This window comes from Cottoperca gobio, chromosome 24 (assembly GCF_900634415.1).
Source record: "Cottoperca gobio chromosome 24, fCotGob3.1, whole genome shotgun sequence".
NCBI classification, from domain to species: Eukaryota; Metazoa; Chordata; class Actinopteri; order Perciformes; family Bovichtidae; genus Cottoperca; species Cottoperca gobio.
Window position 1 is genome coordinate 13,713,651 of NC_041378.1, and position 19,160 is coordinate 13,732,810.

At 41.3% G+C, this 19,160-nt stretch overlaps 1 protein-coding gene across 2 annotated transcripts in view; it reads right to left on the bottom strand.

The window, feature by feature from the left end:
- plcb4b (phospholipase C, beta 4b) overlaps nucleotides 1-19,160 on the bottom strand; it is a 67,365-nt gene that overhangs the window by 45,779 nt on the left and 2,426 nt on the right. For both annotated transcript variants that reach the window (XM_029425172.1, XM_029425171.1), the window contains exons 2-3: nucleotides 17,728-17,773; nucleotides 6,307-6,373 (exon numbers count right to left, since the gene is read on the bottom strand). The gene's annotated coding sequence lies outside the window, so the exon portion shown is untranslated. The remainder of the gene's footprint in view (nucleotides 1-6,306; nucleotides 6,374-17,727; nucleotides 17,774-19,160) is intronic.

The window sequence follows — 19,160 nt, forward strand, 5'->3', positions numbered from 1 at the left end:
GTGAAATCAATGTTACTATCGCCTGCATCTGTTTTTACATTCCGTTTAGTCATTAAATAGCAGGGCGGTGTAAGAGGGGGCAGTGATCGCTAAGTAAACATGTACTTACCCTAACAAGGATGGAGATCCTGTGTGCCTGTGTGTGTGTGTGAGACCTGTGTAAGATCTTGGAATTCACACACCTCCTCAACTGCAGCCTAATGTAGCATGTCAACTTGTGGGTTATTCCACAAAATCTGGCATGCAATTTCTGAACAATGAGTGTGGAGAGCTGCAGGACTGAGAAGAGAGAGTAAGTGGAAAAGCTGAATGGCGAGACCAACCACTAATCACAACTGAAATTCCCTATTCGCTCGTTTCAATTGATCCACATTTGGGCTACACTCTGCTTACTGATAATTGAGTGTCAACCAAGGTTTCTGTGGCCCCTCCAGCAGTGTGTGACTTTGTGTGTGTGACTGCGCTGTGTGTGACTGCGACTGTGTGTGTGTGTGTGTGTGTGTGTGTGTGTGTGTGTGTGTGTGTATGTGTGCGCGCGGCTGCGTAAGTCTGTGTCTGCGTCTCCATTTTTACGCCTTTTTGTGCCCATGTGTTTGTCAACCCGTGCATGTTTAAGTGTGAGTTAAGTGCATGTTAGCCAACTTAGCCCTCTTAGCCCAGTGTATATCATTCAGAAGATAGAGTTGGACTACAGGTTAGAGAAATAGGGTTGTGAGGAGAAGATAGCACGTTTTAATGTCCACACTGTGATGGGAAAAACAGATCATTAAAAATAAAGAAGCAAGATGTTTTTCTTCCTTCAACAACTGGGAGAAAAAGGACAAAGTGGCCTTCCTCTAACCCAGTGGTTCCCAAACTTTTGAGGCCACATAGGTAGGATGTGGCAAAAGGAAGGAGTGTGGCCATGGCTCTTCTACCTAGTACTGGGTAATCCTTAACGATAGCAGAGGGAAGTATTAATTCCTCGGCTATAGTGTGCGGCTTTTTACACTGGGCAACTCTGTAGGCAACTTTATATGAGGAGAGTTGAGCATTTGAAGGCACAGATGCAGCTTCAGTAAACTGTGCGCGACAGTTTATGAGTTTTTTCCTGAAGAAATCAACTGTTTTGTCTTTTTGCGCCGGATGTGTTGTCTCCAAGTGGCAACCAACTTGTTCGTTTTCCAACTGTCACCCTGTGGTCTCTCCTCGTTACCCACCGTTGTACTGGTGAAGCCGAAGGGGATATATGCCTCATCATATTTTCTTGTCTTGACTTTTGCTTGGGAAGCTGGCACATTTGGTGAAGATTCATCCTCTGCTTTGCGTTTAGCTGGGAGCCCTACCACAGACTTGTCCATGTTGTGCTAGCAGGGCTCAAGCTTGCCTCATTCATCTGCCGCGCTCCCCCTGCAATAGCTCCGCACCCCCCACTTTGGGAACCACTGCTCTAACCTATTTAAGGCTCCTTATGGACCAACGTAAACATAAGTGGATTGCACACAAAACTATTACTGATGGAACTTCTTGTGTTTATTGTAAACCAACCTAGGAGAGACTTCTTCAGAATGATTAGGTATGTGCATGTTTGTTTTTGTCAAATTACTTATCATGAAGACAAGACTTGTTACGACCCACTCATGTTTCTTTCAAAATAAAAATAAACTACAGAGATGCCATCGTGCAAGGCACACAACTTGAGTTATACAACTGCTCCAGTGAAGCTGGTAATTGGCCAACAGCAGATTGTATCAGTTTAAGTGGCAGGTCCTGGGTGCCATTGTGTCAAACAGAGAAAACATGATGGTAAATCACACGCAGTCCACAACCTTACACAAATGATTATGGGAAAATTACAGGTATGTAAGGAGTCTTCATTGTCCACAAAGGATTCCAGCTCAGTACCACTCTCCATGTTCTTGTTCTTAAACTGTAAAATGTGGAACATTAATCACCAGTCATAAATACTAATTGAAAGACTTTTTTTTTTTCTTTTTCGAATGTTGATTGAACAATTTTCTCTAATTAAAAATGATAGTGTGACCCTATTAAGTGTGTGTAATATCTTCACAGGTCACATATGATTCTCAAGAAAACAAAGCTTGAAATAGATCTTCTTCCCTCCAACGTGTCTCACTATGAAAAGCTTGACCAGTCTCTAAGCACGTTTCGGATCAAACATTGATGGAAACCACTGTATGCTCCCTCTTAGCAGATTTGCTGAGGAGAGATATAAAATAATTGATAGAGATAAGAAAAAATACTTTTAATGTCAGTTGCCTTTTTTTGGGTTGTATGTACAAAAATCTGTAATGACCATTTGTTTATCTGGGACTGCGGATGAGGAACTGTTATGCTGTTGAAGGAAAAGAATGTCTTTTTCCACGCCAAATGACCCTGTTCTACCCTCTTCCTTGCCTTTTATAGTTGAGGATAACCCTGCTCACTCACGGGTTACATAATAAACTTGAGCCTGGGATACTGGCTGCCTTTCAGTCACACACACACTGCCTACAGTGCCCAGCTGCAGGTCAGGCAGAACATATGCGCACATACAAGCCCACGTGCATGGACGTCAATAAGACTTTCCCACATTCAAATACAGCAGTAGGATCTCCCTCACTGTCAAACACAAGAGCTTTGTCAGTTTAGTTTCCAGGGTTCACTCCTACTGCACGGCAGATGAAGATGTAAATTAGTTAAAACATACCCATACTGGGACACACATCCACATGCTCAAAGAGTTCTATATATAGTCATCCACATTCAACCTCTGCCAAATTGAGTTACACAAAGAATTTAACACATGGCCTAATGGACCGAGCATCCACCTAATAAATGATGGCCTAAAGCCTCTGCCAAATGGGGGATATTAGTGTGCGTGTGTGCATGTCACAGAGAATCTGCTGACCTGAGGGCCAATGACTACCCTGACTGAGGGAATACTGAGGCCCCTCAGAGGAAAGGCGAGGGCAGGAGGTGAGAGCGGGTAAGGGCAGTCCCCGGGTTATCAGCACTCTTAAATCAGAGGTATTTAGAGCACTGCATGTTTAACTTTGTGTGTGTGCATGAATGTGTGTTTGTGTGTCCGTTTAAAAAGGGCACTTAGTGAGGGAGTTCCCTGAATGTAATGAGGTAGAGGGGCCAGGCTGACGCATTAGCACACTTAACCCAACCTTGCGATTGGGACACAGCTCTCTGGTTGAAACCTCCCCCTGCCAGCGTATCTGTACCACAACTGTTTCTATAAGTATAATGGGTGCATGAGGAATAACTTATTATGTAGAAGTTATTTGGGAAAGACAAATTATAGGAGAGTGGAACAAACTAACATTTTAGGAAGAGCATTAAGTGTATCAGAACTGGGGGAATCTTTATTACAGTAATGTTTTAAGTAGCATTAATTGTAAGGGGAAAAGGAGACTAAAATAAAACTTGAAACCCTCAGTCTTTGCAGTGATGAATATGTGTAACTGAAGCCACTAAATGGAATATGGAAAAGAACATTTTTCATGGTGAGGAGATGGTATCCGTGTCTGCTTAATAATAGAAACATCCCACCGGAACACTGGTATTAGAAAGACTTAAAAGTCTAGGCAGTTGATTTTGAAAAGTGTTTGGACATACCATGGATAGGAAATATTTAAAAAAAACAGCGCAGATAAGAGTGATGTGGATGTGACGGAAGAGTGAGCCTGTGAGTAGACTGTGTAAACGGCAGCACAACTTCAGACTGCCAAATTGCTTCTAAAGTAGACCCAACTTTCTTGTCTGAACAGAAGATTTAGGTTATTTGCAGTTTATACCACACCATCTATAATAGAGTAGTTTCTATATGCACTGCATCATTTTCCTGCTCAGTTGGCTCCTAACAGAATCCGTTCATACTGAAAAAGGCTATCGACGGCCATTTAATATTCCTGGAGGTATGTGAGGACACAGCAAGAATCCAACTCAAGGTTTAGTCTAATCTCGGCATAAATGGATAGAAGTTCCACTTGGAGGTGATGAATGTAGGTGCAGCTTGTTCATTTAGGCATTGAAGTTAGGTAACTGGCCTTTGCAGAGTGAAAATACCAAATTACTGTTACATCACATACTATGTGCTGCACTGCGCGCCACCGTGTTGTGTGTGTGTGTGTGTGTGTGTGACAGTCTACTTTAGACCAGATTAGAAGGTTGAAGGTTTGGTTTGCCCAGCTACACATACCCTGCTGAGGGCTCTTCGGGGCAAGGTTTGCCCAAACATGGTCAGAAATGCGGGACTCTCTCTCTCTCTCTCTCTCTCTCTCTTTCTCTCTCTCTCTCTCTCTCTCTCTCTCTCTCTTTCTTTCGGTTGACCTACGTGAAGTGTTTAAGAAGCATCCGAATTTAATTTGGAAAAGGATTACATTTTCCTCAGATAAACTCCAATCCACTTGGAGTTCACAGTTTGTGCTGACTACCGCAAAATGGCACCACAGGGTACCTGAGACAATACCTAAAGGGGATTAAAATGTTCCGAGTGAATGGATACTCAATAATACAAACTCCATTTTGGAAGAAAATTGTCACATCTGAAATTCTAGCCAAAGATGCAGCCTTCCACCCAGTCTCCTTATTACTGGCACTCTCAGAGGGAGACACGGGGGAATGAGGGATAACCCAGCAAAGAAGCTTGTGGAAGGGGAACTGGGCAGGAGGAGGACAGTGGGAGGGAGTATGGGTTGCTCAAAAATATGGGATTTCTCCCATTGCCCAAATAAGTAGCTATTAAAAAAGAATGTATGCCCTGCTGAGCTACCGATAAGGCAGCAAGGAGAAAAGAGCTGTGGAAATAGAACATGTCCATATAGAGAAGGGAGCTGTGGAGAGAGGGAGCAGGATAGGGAGCAGGAAGGGGGCAGGGGTTAAATGCTTCCCCAGAAAGTGTGCTTTCCACTGGTGTAAGCCCAGTGAAGAGTCCCCGAGTGAGTCCCTGCTGACTGACACAGCCTGAAGGCCTACTGTGAGCTTGATTGAGCATAGGCAGCTGAACTATTACCCAAGAAATTACAGCATTTAAACAATTGGTTCCACATTCAAGTGCCATGTATACCAATGTTTGCAAACACTAATGATGCGAGACTGGAGTTTTTTCAGGCTTTACAACTTCAGTCAGCGTTAGGCTTTCCCATGCAGCCACTTTTTGACTGCAAGACTGACAGAGAAAAGAGAGAAGACAGAGACAGAAAGAGGAAACCCTGTCTTGACAAACACCCCACAGATGTTGCTCTTCTCTGACACCACTGGTCTCCATAGCAACCCTGCTGGCCAGTAATAGCCTCCAGCTCGCTGCAGCGGCGTCATAAAGACACACATACACACACACACACACACAAACAAATGTTAGCCTCTCAATGGGATCCCAGTGTGTATTAATAGAGAAAAACAGAGGGACATACTAGCCCACCCAGCTCAACGCCCCCCCTCTCCCCTTAGGCATTACCAGAGAACATACATATCTAAACAGAGACTATCTACACCCATCATTAAAAACCCTTCCCACAAAGACACACAGCCTTAAAAACAGATCCACCAAGTCCCTCGATTCAAGCCCTGTAATTGGCGATAACAGATAGCTGGGATTTAAACATTAGAGCTGGCTTGTGTTGTTGCTTTTCCGGGTACGTGCAAAAAAACACTTGCTGATTTGTCTGCTTAATATTCAGATGTATAATCATTTTAACAGGGAGAACCTGATAATGTTTGAACCTACTTGGCAATAAACCGGATTGTGACTCTCTACACTTGAACATGAACACAGAAGAAGGCTTCCTGTAATCAACGCTACTGTCACATTCAGATTCTGCACACAGTTTTCATTCAGAACTGAACTTGGCATTAGGACACACACTATTATAGTATTCATTCATGAATTAAAAGTTGATTATTTCCCCCAAAATCACACAGATCATAGTTTGATCTTTTTTACCCTTGATGTCTCCACCTTAACTATTGTATCTTTTTATGTGAAAAGAATATACCATTTAAACTGATATGAATTGACATGCAAAGGGTATGGGGGGGCTGTTAGGCCAGCTGTCCTTGTAGTGAGAGAGCAACTGTTGTCTCTTGTATGGCAATAATACAAGGTGTGTCACAGGGATCTGAAAGTGCAATCATTCAAAGAGGCATCCAAAGCTAGATCTTTGAAGGTAGGGTTACAGTCAGCACTTGTTCCCCATCAAGAGAAAACAGTTCAAAGCTGTTGAAATTCTAGGCCCTAATCCTAATACCTAAAACCATATTGTTGATCTTTAACTTGTTGTAACTGTATATGTGGGAGGTGAATGTGAGTCAACTTACCAGGTGACAGACAGAGAGACAGAAATCTGAGGGGAGGGGAAACACCGGAGGACAGCACTGGACCACTCTGAAAGAGAGATTAATAGACAGAAAAAAGAAAGAGCGATGAGAGAGAGAAAGAAAGGAGAAGGAAAGTGAGGAATAAAGAAAAAAAAGGACATAAATGTATTAATTAGTTAAGTGTAATTTGCAGACATTCCCTGTACTACTTCATTATTCACACTTACAGTAATATTAGGGGAGACACTGATACACAAACACATACACGTCCCTGCACAAGCATACACACGCACAACACACACTGGGGTGTAATCACTCCCCCCCTTGTGCTCCTCATCCTATTTGGCTTGTGCAGAATTTTAATCATTCCTCTGGCTTCTGCTTAATAAACTTTTAATAGAAACTTGCTTCCCTTAAGAAAGGCTGCCTTCGTCAGAGAGATTGGCGGAAATGAGCTGGGAAATTAGTAAACTGACACCACCTCCGCATCTGCCCTGCTGTAGATTTTGAGTGGTAGGTATGTCACTGAGGATGAAGAAGGTCGACTAAAAGCTTCAAATGTAAATGTAAAAAACAGATAGGGGTCAAAGGGACAGACAGAGAGACGGAGCAAAACAGGAACAGAGCTATAGATGGAAAAGAGGATAATCCTCCACTTGGCAAGCCATCTTATATCCCTACAGTATGTTCACACTGAGGACAAGACAAATTCCTTAACGTTTCCTGTACTTAGCAACAACTTGTGTCTTTCGTCACCTCATCATCACAGCTCCATCTTGCTTTGCCCAGTGCAGGACAGGAACTGTGGCGGGTGGTAATGATTTCTTTATACTGTCACTTTGCAAGATAAACTTTGCCAGATAAGCGTAGACACGGCAGGCTAGATTAACAACTAAGTAAGGGGAAGTTACTGTTCTGCAGATTTTATTTACATCTGAGATTATCCTAGTTTATTAATGTTATAAAATGTATCCTGTGACTGACCCCTTTGTTCCTTTTTTGCACAAGTCTCATCCTACAGTACATCTTTTGGACACATTTTTGAAGAGGATTAAACAACAATGGTCTGTCTTCACTAACCTTCATCATTCACAATGTTTATATATGGACGACAATATGGTAACATTTACCAAACGACTCTAATTTCGATTTTATGTCAGGTCTTTTATTGGTTGTTAAGGGCATCTTGGAAACCCCACCACAGTTTTCAATACATTTTGCATCAAATAATGCAATCCAACATGTTAACAATGTTATCCTGGAAACATTTGCCACTCGCTCATTTCCATTGTTTGGTCATTTACACAAGCTCTCTGCCAATTACTTCCTGTATAGCCATTTCCTGGAGGATGCATCTTTCCCAGAGGAAACCATCTGAATCACTTGAACACCCATAATAAAGAAGATTTCAAAGTGCTGTCCTTTACGTAATGTGGACCGATGTAGTACCAAGGATATACCACGCTAAACATATATTATTGAGTTTGAGTATTGAGTATTAAGTACTGAAAGTAAATTGTGATAATACCAAGGAGATGTTCTTGATTATTACTCGGACAACACATAATAGCAAAATGTACAGGGTTATGAATTAAACAGCCTGCTTAATATACCGTCTCATTAAGATTACGGTCAAATACTACTCATAATTATCTAATAATATGAACAACATATACTGTTTATATGAAGATACCGCATCAAGGAATATTATGGCATTGATTGAGCCATACAACCCCATTTAAAAAGCAATATAAGGAATAAGAATATATTGTTTTGGATGACAGACTTTCACAGAAAACAATTTCCTTCATGGAGAGGATTAAACACACAAAGAAATCAATCAGAAATCAGGAACTAAATTAAGGTCTCCTATTGATCATTCAATATTGACCCTGCTCCATCTATCCGGTCTTTGGAGTCACCTGCCACCCGTCTATTCATTTCTCTCTCTCTTCTCCTCTTAATGTAGATGGGCCTCTCTCACAGGAGCAGCTTATGTAGATCAAATATTCTACAGGTCAAGTGGCCTCACAGGCCGAGAGCTCTTTACAGGCCTCTTCAGCCGAGGGAGAGGAGCAGTGGGGATACACTGCACCAAAAAAGGGAAGCCATGTCACATGTACAGAGACCAGAATTTATGTTCTGCTGAACATTTTGGTGAGAACACAGAAGTCGGATCCAGAAAGAGACATAGATAGACAGCTACGCTAAAATAGATAACAGATAGATAGCCAATCAAAACAATCTATCTGTGGTATAAAACAAACTAAACAGAACCTACTAAGTCAAATTCAAGGATTTATACATGACAAGTAATTAAACGATTGGATAAAAACAGCTGCTTCCTGATACAACTAAATAAATAAGGTAAACTTAACTAAAATAGACAGAAGCATGATTTGAAAAGCTCCAACACTGATTCTACTAGCTCTGCAAAGTAGCATGTCTGGCCATGAAAGATTATGAGGCAATAGTACAATTGTTTTATTCATTCTTCAACCTTCAGCAGTCCATGTAGGACACTCCTCTCATTCCTACTCGTCATATTTTGCCGCTTTAGCAGAAGCCCGAGGCAGCCATTTGCGTTGTATCTTGACGCAGAAGGTTTGCGCATGGTTTGGTGTAACACATCACTCACTGACGTACAGTCACAACACACAATGTTAGGTTCAGGCAACAAAACGACTTGGCTAAGTTTTTTAAAAAGGTCATGTTTTGGTTCAAATAAGCTATGGACGTAGCACCACGTTGCATAATATCATCAGTACAAATAGCGCAGCTTTTAGTTTCCTGTCCAAAACGCTAATAGTATTATTGAAAGTAACAATGTTTGGGTCATAGACTTTCAACAGGCATCCTCCATTCATCAAAACAAAACTGACCTAGACTAGTAACCGATAATAAATTCTCTTCATCCATAAAAACTGGATTATAACTAGGGAGCAAAAGTGCAACCATGGAAACTACCAGCAAGCACCACTACCAGTATAGTCCAGTGATGGATACACACTATCAAACAAAGAAAAGATGTACTTAGCTACCCGATAGACGCTCTCCTTCTACCCTTTATATATGTGTATGTGTGTGTCAACGTGTGTGTGTGTGTGCGTGTGTGTGTGTGCGCGCTATTCCGAGTAACACCCAGCAGTGCAGTAATAATTCCTTTGATTAGGGCAACAGGTGAGGGCTGGTCATCTCACCCCTGCCAGCCAGATTTAAATGGTGTAAACAGTGGCAGCTCTACCATCACCACTCAACCAATGACAGCTCTACAGGGGGAACACACAGGGATGCTGATTAAAAGGACAGCACTGTTAACACAGCCAACCACACACACTCCCACAGGTATCACACGCTGGGATATGGCAGGGGAAGTGACATTATCCATGCAACCTGGAATAGCCTCATCTAAAAATAAGACATGCAAACTTTTACACACACATTCAGGATAATGTGGTAATAAAACTTGACTTGGTTTTCCGAGAATAATCTAAAAATAAACATGCATATATGTCTTCATGTGCTATATAAAAGTAAATGACTGATGACTGGAAGGTTGACAGCCACCAAAATCTCTTATAAGCTAGTTCAGAAGTGACTGTGTGGATCAAGAACTAAAAGCATATGTCCCCGCCTCGGGATATCGACCCGACCCATAGCCTGACATGCAGTTCTCTGCTGCTTTGCTGCCATGAACAGCACCTGTCAGGGTATTAGGAGGATAACTCTCATGTTATCCCTGATGGCAGCTATCTTAATCTTCTATATTGCCCTTTTGAGAGCAACTGTGAAGGGGAGATCAAACAATACCAATACTCCGACCACAGGAGAAAACCCCGCCTCATATTTACCATGCAGCTGTGTCCCATAGGGCGGAGGGGTTTCTGAGAGGTGTCAAGTAGGGTCACAAGATTGGATAGTGCCGATTCTGTGAAGCAGTGAGTCCTAAAAAATAGGGAGGTGGATCCTAACAATATATATCTTCATTTCAAAGCACGATTCTGTCGGATGGATTCTACACAAACGGGAACATTAAAGAATGATTTAACTGCATGAACAAAGTCGTTGCTGTATATGTACATTATGGCTGTAAATGACCCTCTCGTATCTGTACAGTAAATACAAAGCAGCAGCCAGTTAGCATAACTTAGCACAAAGACTGTCCAAAACTAATAGTCTGCCTACTAGCACCTCCAGATTCTGAGATTCTGTATATGTCCTTGGTTTCCATACCAATCGTGTTCACAGCGAGCCACTACTTTTGAACAACTACTGCATAATCTGATTCTGCAGCTGGTCCCGGTCCTGGTCATTACCTGCAGTAAACTGTTGGCATTCATGAAAGCTCAAAAAGTGTAGCAACTCTGTATCAAATATTACGAACACTCATCTACATCGGAAAAGGAAGCTGGGTGATTGGATTAGGTGCGGCAGACCTTGAGACGATCTCTGCCCACGGTATCTTTTGACCACCCTAGCAGTGAGCAAGACCTGTCTGACCAAACACCAGCTAGGGCGGAGGGACTGCCCAGGAGGAGAGGCAGGGGAGCCGGGCAGGGAGCTAAGCTAAACCAGCTACCGACTATTCCGCTACCCAGCCTGCTCCTGGCTGATGTCCGGTCGCAGTACAATAAGACTCAGGATAACCCAGCAACAGGCTGTTGCCCTTGACAGGCGGAGCGCAGCAGAGTGCAGGACTCTGCTGCAGACTGTGTTAACATCAACGATCCTTGGAACTCAAACGTCAGAGTTAATGGCAAATTCTTCCTTGATGTCAATTTGTTTATGTTAAAGATTACAGCCATATTATCTGCCCAGAGAATTCACCATTGTTAGTTGTTGTTTTTTTAACATTCCTTGTTAAAACAAAATAGCAAATTCTAAAAATGCACCACTACTACATCTACTGCTTTGTTTCTGTTCAGTCATATGTTTGGTGTGTAGCATAATGGACTAAGCTCCAACTGAATTTTGTTGCGCAACCCGTTGTTGCATAATGACAATAAATCATCTTTGAATCCTTGAACTTATCCTGAGGGAATAATAGACAATGTGGAGCTCCTCTGCATTTCAGTTTTCGACTGGTTTTGTACTTATTTAAAAATAATAATTATGAGGATAATTGTATTTTTTCTATAATGTTTACCATGTGAAATGTGCCAGGTGAAGAAAGGGAAGAATACGCTTTCCTATGGATTTCTTGAATTATTCTTTCGCAGTGTCCAATTACATCGTACAATAATGTATGTGCGATATGCATTTCATGTAAAGACATAGTAGAATAGCGGTAAAAATTTAAATGGGGAGGTAAAGACTAAAGGAAAGACATCCGGAGAGAAGCAGAGAAATATGGAGGAGGAGAGGAAGGCAGTTAGACAAAGAGAGAGAGAGATGCACACGCACAAAAACATTTCACATACACTTTGACTTTTCAATTTTTTTATTCTCTATCATGCTGTCAGGATCCAACTCCCTGAGGGCCAAAAAGAGAGGCAGCCAGAGAGAATACAATCCAGGCAGAGAGAAAAGGTGAGAGAGAGTATTTCTATTTATTGAGTCACAGAGTGAACACAGAGAGAGCGTCTCTCTTTTGCCTTAAAGAATGATCGACGACTGCCTTTAAGAAGGACAGAATAAGGCCACATACACTGAGAGAGCACTTCTCCCACTCAAACAATGTGCTGGCTAATAGGCTTATTAGATTACATTAGCATTGATGGAGTCCAGGATCCAGCACTGTCACAGGGACATGTTCTTTATTACCAATGATAGCCATTCAACCTCAGCTAATGGTGATAGCCATTATACAGCATAGTTTATGCTGGTATGACAAGGAACGCTGTATATATGAAGCCTTCAATGTTATCTTAGCCCTTTTCAGACATGTAATGCTTAACAATCTGTTTAAGTAATGCCACCGCCAGAGGACAGCAGGGAGTTGTAAAATACCGATATAGAGAAAATAAAGCGTACTCTGTTCTTTCACAGGCTGATGTTAGTTTGAGCAAATGTGAATTACATAGAGTCAAAAACTAAGATTCAAGATTTTCATGAATTTAAACTGAGTTTTTGGTACCATTTAACTGTTTTTACGAATAACCTTCAAAAGTATTTACCCTCTCTATAGTATATTAGTTTTCATTGTTAGTGGTTGAGTCCACCATTCCTGAGAGATTCACAGGAGACATGCATGTAAGCTGCTCTTCTGTTGAAGGAGTGTTTGCTGTGGTATTAAACTGATGGTTACCGCAGCAATCACAGGTGTCGTAAAATAAAACGGGACTGGAATTCTAAGCAGTACTACTTTAAGTGTTTTACTGAATATTCATACTCTGATCCGAGACTCATTTCCGTCATGTCTTCCGCAGAAAAGTGAATTGGAGGCTTCTTTAAACCTGGAACTGACAGAGAATTGCCAGTGAATTTACATAATGGAGTGCATGTCTCAAAGGGGCTTTTCAGGCCATTATGTAAAAAATAGCTACCACAATTTCTTTCACTGTCCTACAATGACACCAGTCATAGAATAGTTCTTCTTCTCGATGATTCAAACTCGTCCAACTTGTATAACTGATTCAAGAATGATAAACTTTGTTGTGAAATCATCAACCACCTCTTTGTTGACTGGCAATTTTACACCTCTCATTCATATTTATTTCCTGTTCTTTATCTCCAATGCTTTCTATGAGCGCTGAGGGGCATGGAGACGAGGCACGCTGGAGCTGCTGGGAAGGGTTTTTCACTGAATAATTGTCTTCAGGATATAGAAAGCACGGAAAAACTTTATATATAATATGAGATATATATATACACAGTATATATACATATCCTGTTCTCATGTGATGTAATTGTCAATGTGTCATTTAGCAAAAAAAATGTTTCCCAGCATTTTCCAAAATAAGATTTCCAACACTCCTATGATGTGATTTGATTGTGACTCTTTTATAAACTTCACATTACTTCCACAGTTTGCTATGATAGCTGCCTAATGGAATCATGTGCTAAGCCTTGATGTTTGTTTAAATGACATGCGAGAAGTGTCTGATGAAAAATGGCTGCAGGCGTTTGACAAATATCTGGCCCTGGCCGGAAATCCATGTGAGGGAACAGTTTGTCTATTATACTGTGTGTTTATACTCTGTCTCAAATGTGTTTCTTTCCCTCACTTCTGAAGTTCAGGGAGCATTCTTATTTAATGAGTTGTAAACTCATAAGAATGCCCAACAAAACATTCCATTGAAAAACACTTTCGCAACATAAGACGTGTGACGTTGAATTAAGCCGATATTAAATACCTCATGGTGTTCCACTCGGGGATATCGGCATAAAAGCGGGCATTCCCTCGCAGCCATTAGATTGTGCAAGTCAATAACAAAATAGAGACAATTGTGCCGTGCTCTGTATTCTGCATTTCAACATAGCTCAGCAGGATAAATTATAAGCTCAGCTGCTAAATGTTACATAATTGCTTGGGCTTGTTATCTAGTACAGTAGTGGACTGATTAAAGATTCTGTTATGTTATCTCTCTCACACACACACGCGCGCACACGGGCACGCACACGGCACACGCACACGCACACGCACACTTCTGTAAAATTGAGGAAGAAGCCAAATTCCTGCTGTTTATCTAGTCATCTGATCTGGCCGGCGAGTCATGTGTTGGAGCCGTGTTACAGGCTCGGCAGCATGCTTTAGGCTTTAGGCTATGTGTAATGTGCTAATGTATTCTGCCATTTCTTTTCAGTTATTATTCTTTCCCACTGCGCTCCATCGTAATGCCTATAAGCTGTGCCCCCTCTGAAACATACAGTAAATGGTGCCGTTCTGCTGAAGAGCTCTAACTGGTTCTATGTTGTATTATCTAACATACAGTATGTATGTGAAACAGTTTTCTCATTCCACAAACAGCATTGAGTTTCTCTTTTTTTCTCTGCTTGTTGAAACCTTTGAAGGAAAGTCTAAACCACAACCTGCTCTACATCAGAGATGGTATCTCTGGTGACCAGAAGCACAGGTTTGATTTGGTCACAATACATAAGTAGACACATAAAGCAAATCAATGGTGAAGTGTCTCTAAAGGTGTCTTAGATTCCCCCATCAAATATTGACAGTGTGATAAATGTAAAAAAATATTTTGCTGACTTCAATGATCCTCATCAGTGTATCATGAAGCCCTATTCTCTCTATTAGTGGGCTGGCTGGGTAAAAATAGCTATCCAGGAGAGGACGTTACAAAATCAAGTTTTGCATTCTGGAGCAGAGGTCGACAGTTTAATTGGAAGTGCAAATTGCGTTCACACGTATCCCCAAAGTGGATTGAGCCATGGGTAAAGTGAGTGTGCACAGGATAAAGGGGGGTGGAAGGAGGGAAGAATCCAAGAGTGTAGGTGTGGCTCAGAGCTCTCGTCAATGTATTTTTAGAGCCACACGTGTAGCAGAGCAACAATTATTATCAGTGAAGTGTTGTTTTTACTCTTCCAAGCGTCTTTCACACAAACCGGGACGCTCACGCTGCCTGCTACTGAATCAGCTGCCAATTTTGTTAAGAAACTGTAAATATTGACTTGATGGTGGCAGATCCCATTTGTTGGTGTGAAAGTAAGCGACTCCCTCTCATTCTGTCTGCTTCGCTTTCACTTTCCCCCTCTCCCTCTCTCTCTCTCTCCCCCTCTCTCTCTCTCTCTCTCTCTCTCTCTCTCTCTCTCTCTCTCTCTCTGCTGCTGGCTAAGAGTCTGCAGAGAATACCCCTGTCATTATATTTACCCTCCAGCCACACTTACCCTTGCTGTGAAGACAAACTCTCTCATCATTGATCTCTCTCTTTCTTTAAGCAGCAAAGTCTTTTAGGATGAGGTATACTTCCTTTGACTACAAAACATTAAACTAAGTCTAAATCAAGTCTACTGTAGTTAGTGTGGCTTAATTAGATGTTGATTAGATTAGACATTCTAAAGTTTGGAAACTATATTTTTGATCATTGAATCGCAAAAATAAGTCAGAAATGTTATAAAGTTTCGAAACCTTCCTTCCTCCCCCCTTCACTCACTTGTTATATTACAAAACCAGCTGTTTCAGCACATTAGGATGAACATTAAAGTGTTTTGGTTTTGCCATTTACTACATCTGGATTACATTTATAGATGCAGCTCCTTTGAAGTGACACCTCCTCTGTCTGGATGCAGCCTCAGGTGACTGTCACATCCTTATTTTCAATGAATGTCAAGGTCTGAATGCAGCTGAGGGTAGGACAGCGTTTCAGGGTGCTGGGTCCATGCAAACAGTCGCAATAGGAATTAATGTAGGTATGTTGACACTGCGCCTGTCACCGCTGCTAGTACAAGCACTGTTGATGCACGACTGCTGATGCTATTAATTGAAAGGATCTGATTAAGGTGCTTCATAGCTGAATGAATCTAACATTGGATAAGCCTGAGGTTCTTTATTATTACTTCTGTTTTTATTTTATATGAAAGAACACTGAGCCCAATGATACGTCTATGTTGAGGTGTTTTTTTTACTACTTTAATTTACTTCAGCAATGCTCCATTACATAACAACACTTTGACAGACTGGTCAGAGTAATTTCTATCACCTGTAATACAAATGATACTGACCCGAGACCTGCGCCACTGTATTGTATTTAAATATATGTTAACAAGCTGGGTAGTAAATATGTTATGCAATATGTTACCAGCTACATAAGAGGTTACCTCTGACAGGAACAAATGCAGTTTCCCTGCTGTACCAAATACATATTGAAATAAACTGAATTGTGACCACAAAACTGAAAAACATGAACCGTGTCTATTGCGAGTCATTTTATCCCTCATTGACTACAAAGAGGGGAACTCTGTTTCAGTCGGTCATATCTTTGCTAACATGCAGCCACATTAAGACAAAATGGAAAAACAGCAAGCGAGTGTTACGGTCATTGCCTCTTGTACTGAATTGGTCCTAGGCCTAGAACCCCTAGAGAATTGTGCCAAGTTATATAATGTTTTATAAATCCCAAAGGGAGAGGAGCTGCTGATCAAAGGCTTGGTCAGGACCAATGACCTAGTAATGTGGAAAGTCATAAACACATGTTTGAAATTTACAAACTGAAGTGTGTTAGAGTTCTGTGCTATGTGGGAATCATAGATTAGTGATGACCAAAAATATATCAGCTCTGGATATATCAAGGAAGTAGCCATATCCATATGTATGTATGTATGTATGTATGTATGTATGTATGTATGTATGTATGTATGTATGTATGTATGTATGTATGTATATATATATATATATATATATATATATATATATATACATATACACACACACACACACACACACACACACACACACACACACACACACACACACACAGACAGACAGACAGACAGAATAACTCCCCCCCATCATTATTATTGTGGTATTTTTCTATTCATCATCGTATGTCATATGCTTAAATACTTACAGGGCACCTGCAATGAAGCAAATATAATTTGGGATAATGAAAATGTATACCTCTCTACTCTAAAATGTATCAGAGCCAGCCAACAAACAGCCTGCATGCTACACATTACATTATTAATACAGATTACAACATTAAAACAGAACATATTGTAGAGAGCAATCACCTCTCAGCCATATTACAGTTTCTAGTTTAGCAGCAGCAGCAGCAGCAGCAGCAGCAGCAGCAGCAGCAGCAGCAGCAGCAGCAGCAGCAGCAGCAGCAGCAGCAGCAGCAGCAGCAGCAGCCACGCAACCTGCTTATCAATGAGTGATGTCTGGCTGTGGATCAGCGAACACTGCACATCAGTCTTGTATGAAAGATACAGTGAGAAATTGAGCCTCTTGCTTTCATCATTCAGCACAAATCCAATAAAATGTCAGTCGTTTCCAGCTCTCGATGCAACTTGTTTGCAATGTTGAACACTTTGAAGAAAAACGCATCTGTATTCACAGATGAGACCTCAGCAACAGAGTCGCAAAAAGGTTAAATAAGAGCCAGATGGATATCCGAGTTAAAAATATTATGCGGCTCATCATTCCTCAACTTTAAGATGGTTGTTGTTTTTTTGGTTTCCCCCTTGTTTATTATGTATCCAGAAACACTTTGATTTTACACCGAAACATCCCGATTACATAATTTATCAGGTGGTCTTACAGGCAGGATGAACACTTTAACCAATTACCTTAATGCAGACTAAGTTATTAATATGCAATTTATGAACTGGATGCTCTGGGAAGAAAGAAAAACTCATATTGAAGAGGTAGTCAGTGTTATACTAAATTCTGGGAGCAGATTTTTTTCATCAATCGCTATCAGATGGTGGCCAGCAGAACCTAACTGGGACTGAATAAAAATAACCCAAAAAATAAATAAGCGTGTATTGCTGCAGCGACCACTGGCAGTGAACAAGCCCAAAACTCACCAGTTCAGCATCAATAACGTTCAGTTGGAGAAGCTCATGTCTTGGCCTGCAGAGACAAAAAAGGACATACGGTAAGAAGGAGAGAATTTCATAAAGCACAGAGGCTTGAATCTGGACTTATTTGGCTGAGGTCTAAATCCCATCTATACAGTTAGGACGGGAGCTCAGACGAACCGCACAGAGAGACGAGCACATAACACATCCCGCTACTCCCCTGCCAAGGAAAACATAAAGTAAATCACAATATCGACAAACAGAGCACAGCAGCCTTAGCTTGTCAGATTTGAACAATAAGGGCAGACATGTCGAGGGCTGTGATAAAACATGTTTTTGACATACTACCACAACATTAGGCCTGTCAGTTGGTGTGCCAGGTTGCTCGTCTGTTGGCCTATCAATCCATTCGGTCTGTTTGCACTTCCATGTTCATAGATCTGTCTGTGTGGCCCTTCAAACATCCACGAGGAGGAGTGTCCAGCTTTGTCAAGAATGCTGTGAGAAGAAACTGCGCTGTGATAAAAACCTGATAGTCCCATTAAAACAAAGGGATGGAAGGGAAGACAGCCAAGCTAATCAAGACCAGATTCTCATAATTATAAGAAGAAGCAGCGGAACATAAATAAAAAAGGAAACGAGCGAGAGAGCACGCCAGCAATCGAAAAGAAACAAGCAATTGAGAGTTACAGTAAATTGGCAGGCAACGGGATGGATTCCAACAAAGTCTCTCTAGAATAAACCTCTAACCTTCGAGCAATTCAATAACATGCTGGCAAGTGCGCCAGTGTGAAAACATACAGAAAGAGATTTTCGGACTTCATTGCCGTTTGAACCAAACCCTACAGCTACATTCAGGCTCACCATAGAAACACAAGCATCCCAAAAGATAACACAGGGCAGTGTGTGCCTTAGACACAGTTCATAGCCTCATCAACCTAATACTGCATCTATAGCTGCAGCAGTCACATTTGTAAAACCCTGAATCCGTAATACATGCTGGGCTTGGCATGTGTGTACTAGCCAGGATGTTGTTTTACTTTCCTCCTTTTCCATTAGCATTTAATCCAAGAGCCAAAGTCTAGTTTGGTTGTTAGCCTCTCTGTGACTCAAAGCAAAGATATTGTTATTCTGTCTGGCTAAATGCCCAGAGATATCGTACAAAACACTGCAATTTCCTTTCAATCTATCCAATTCTGAACAGTAAATTAAATTGCACCCTCACTGCCTGCATTGCACAGAGTACACGTACACGTTATTCATTCCAAGCCAGACACAGAAGGGTGATTTTACTATGTTTAGAGCTAAACAGAAAGGAAGCCCACCGTTTATTTGGTTACAACAATTAGTTGGGGACGGGTAATATTAAGGAAAATATAGAATTTCTTAATGCTATATGGGTATCAAAATTAGGAAGGCAAACTCTCAAAAGTGTGCCA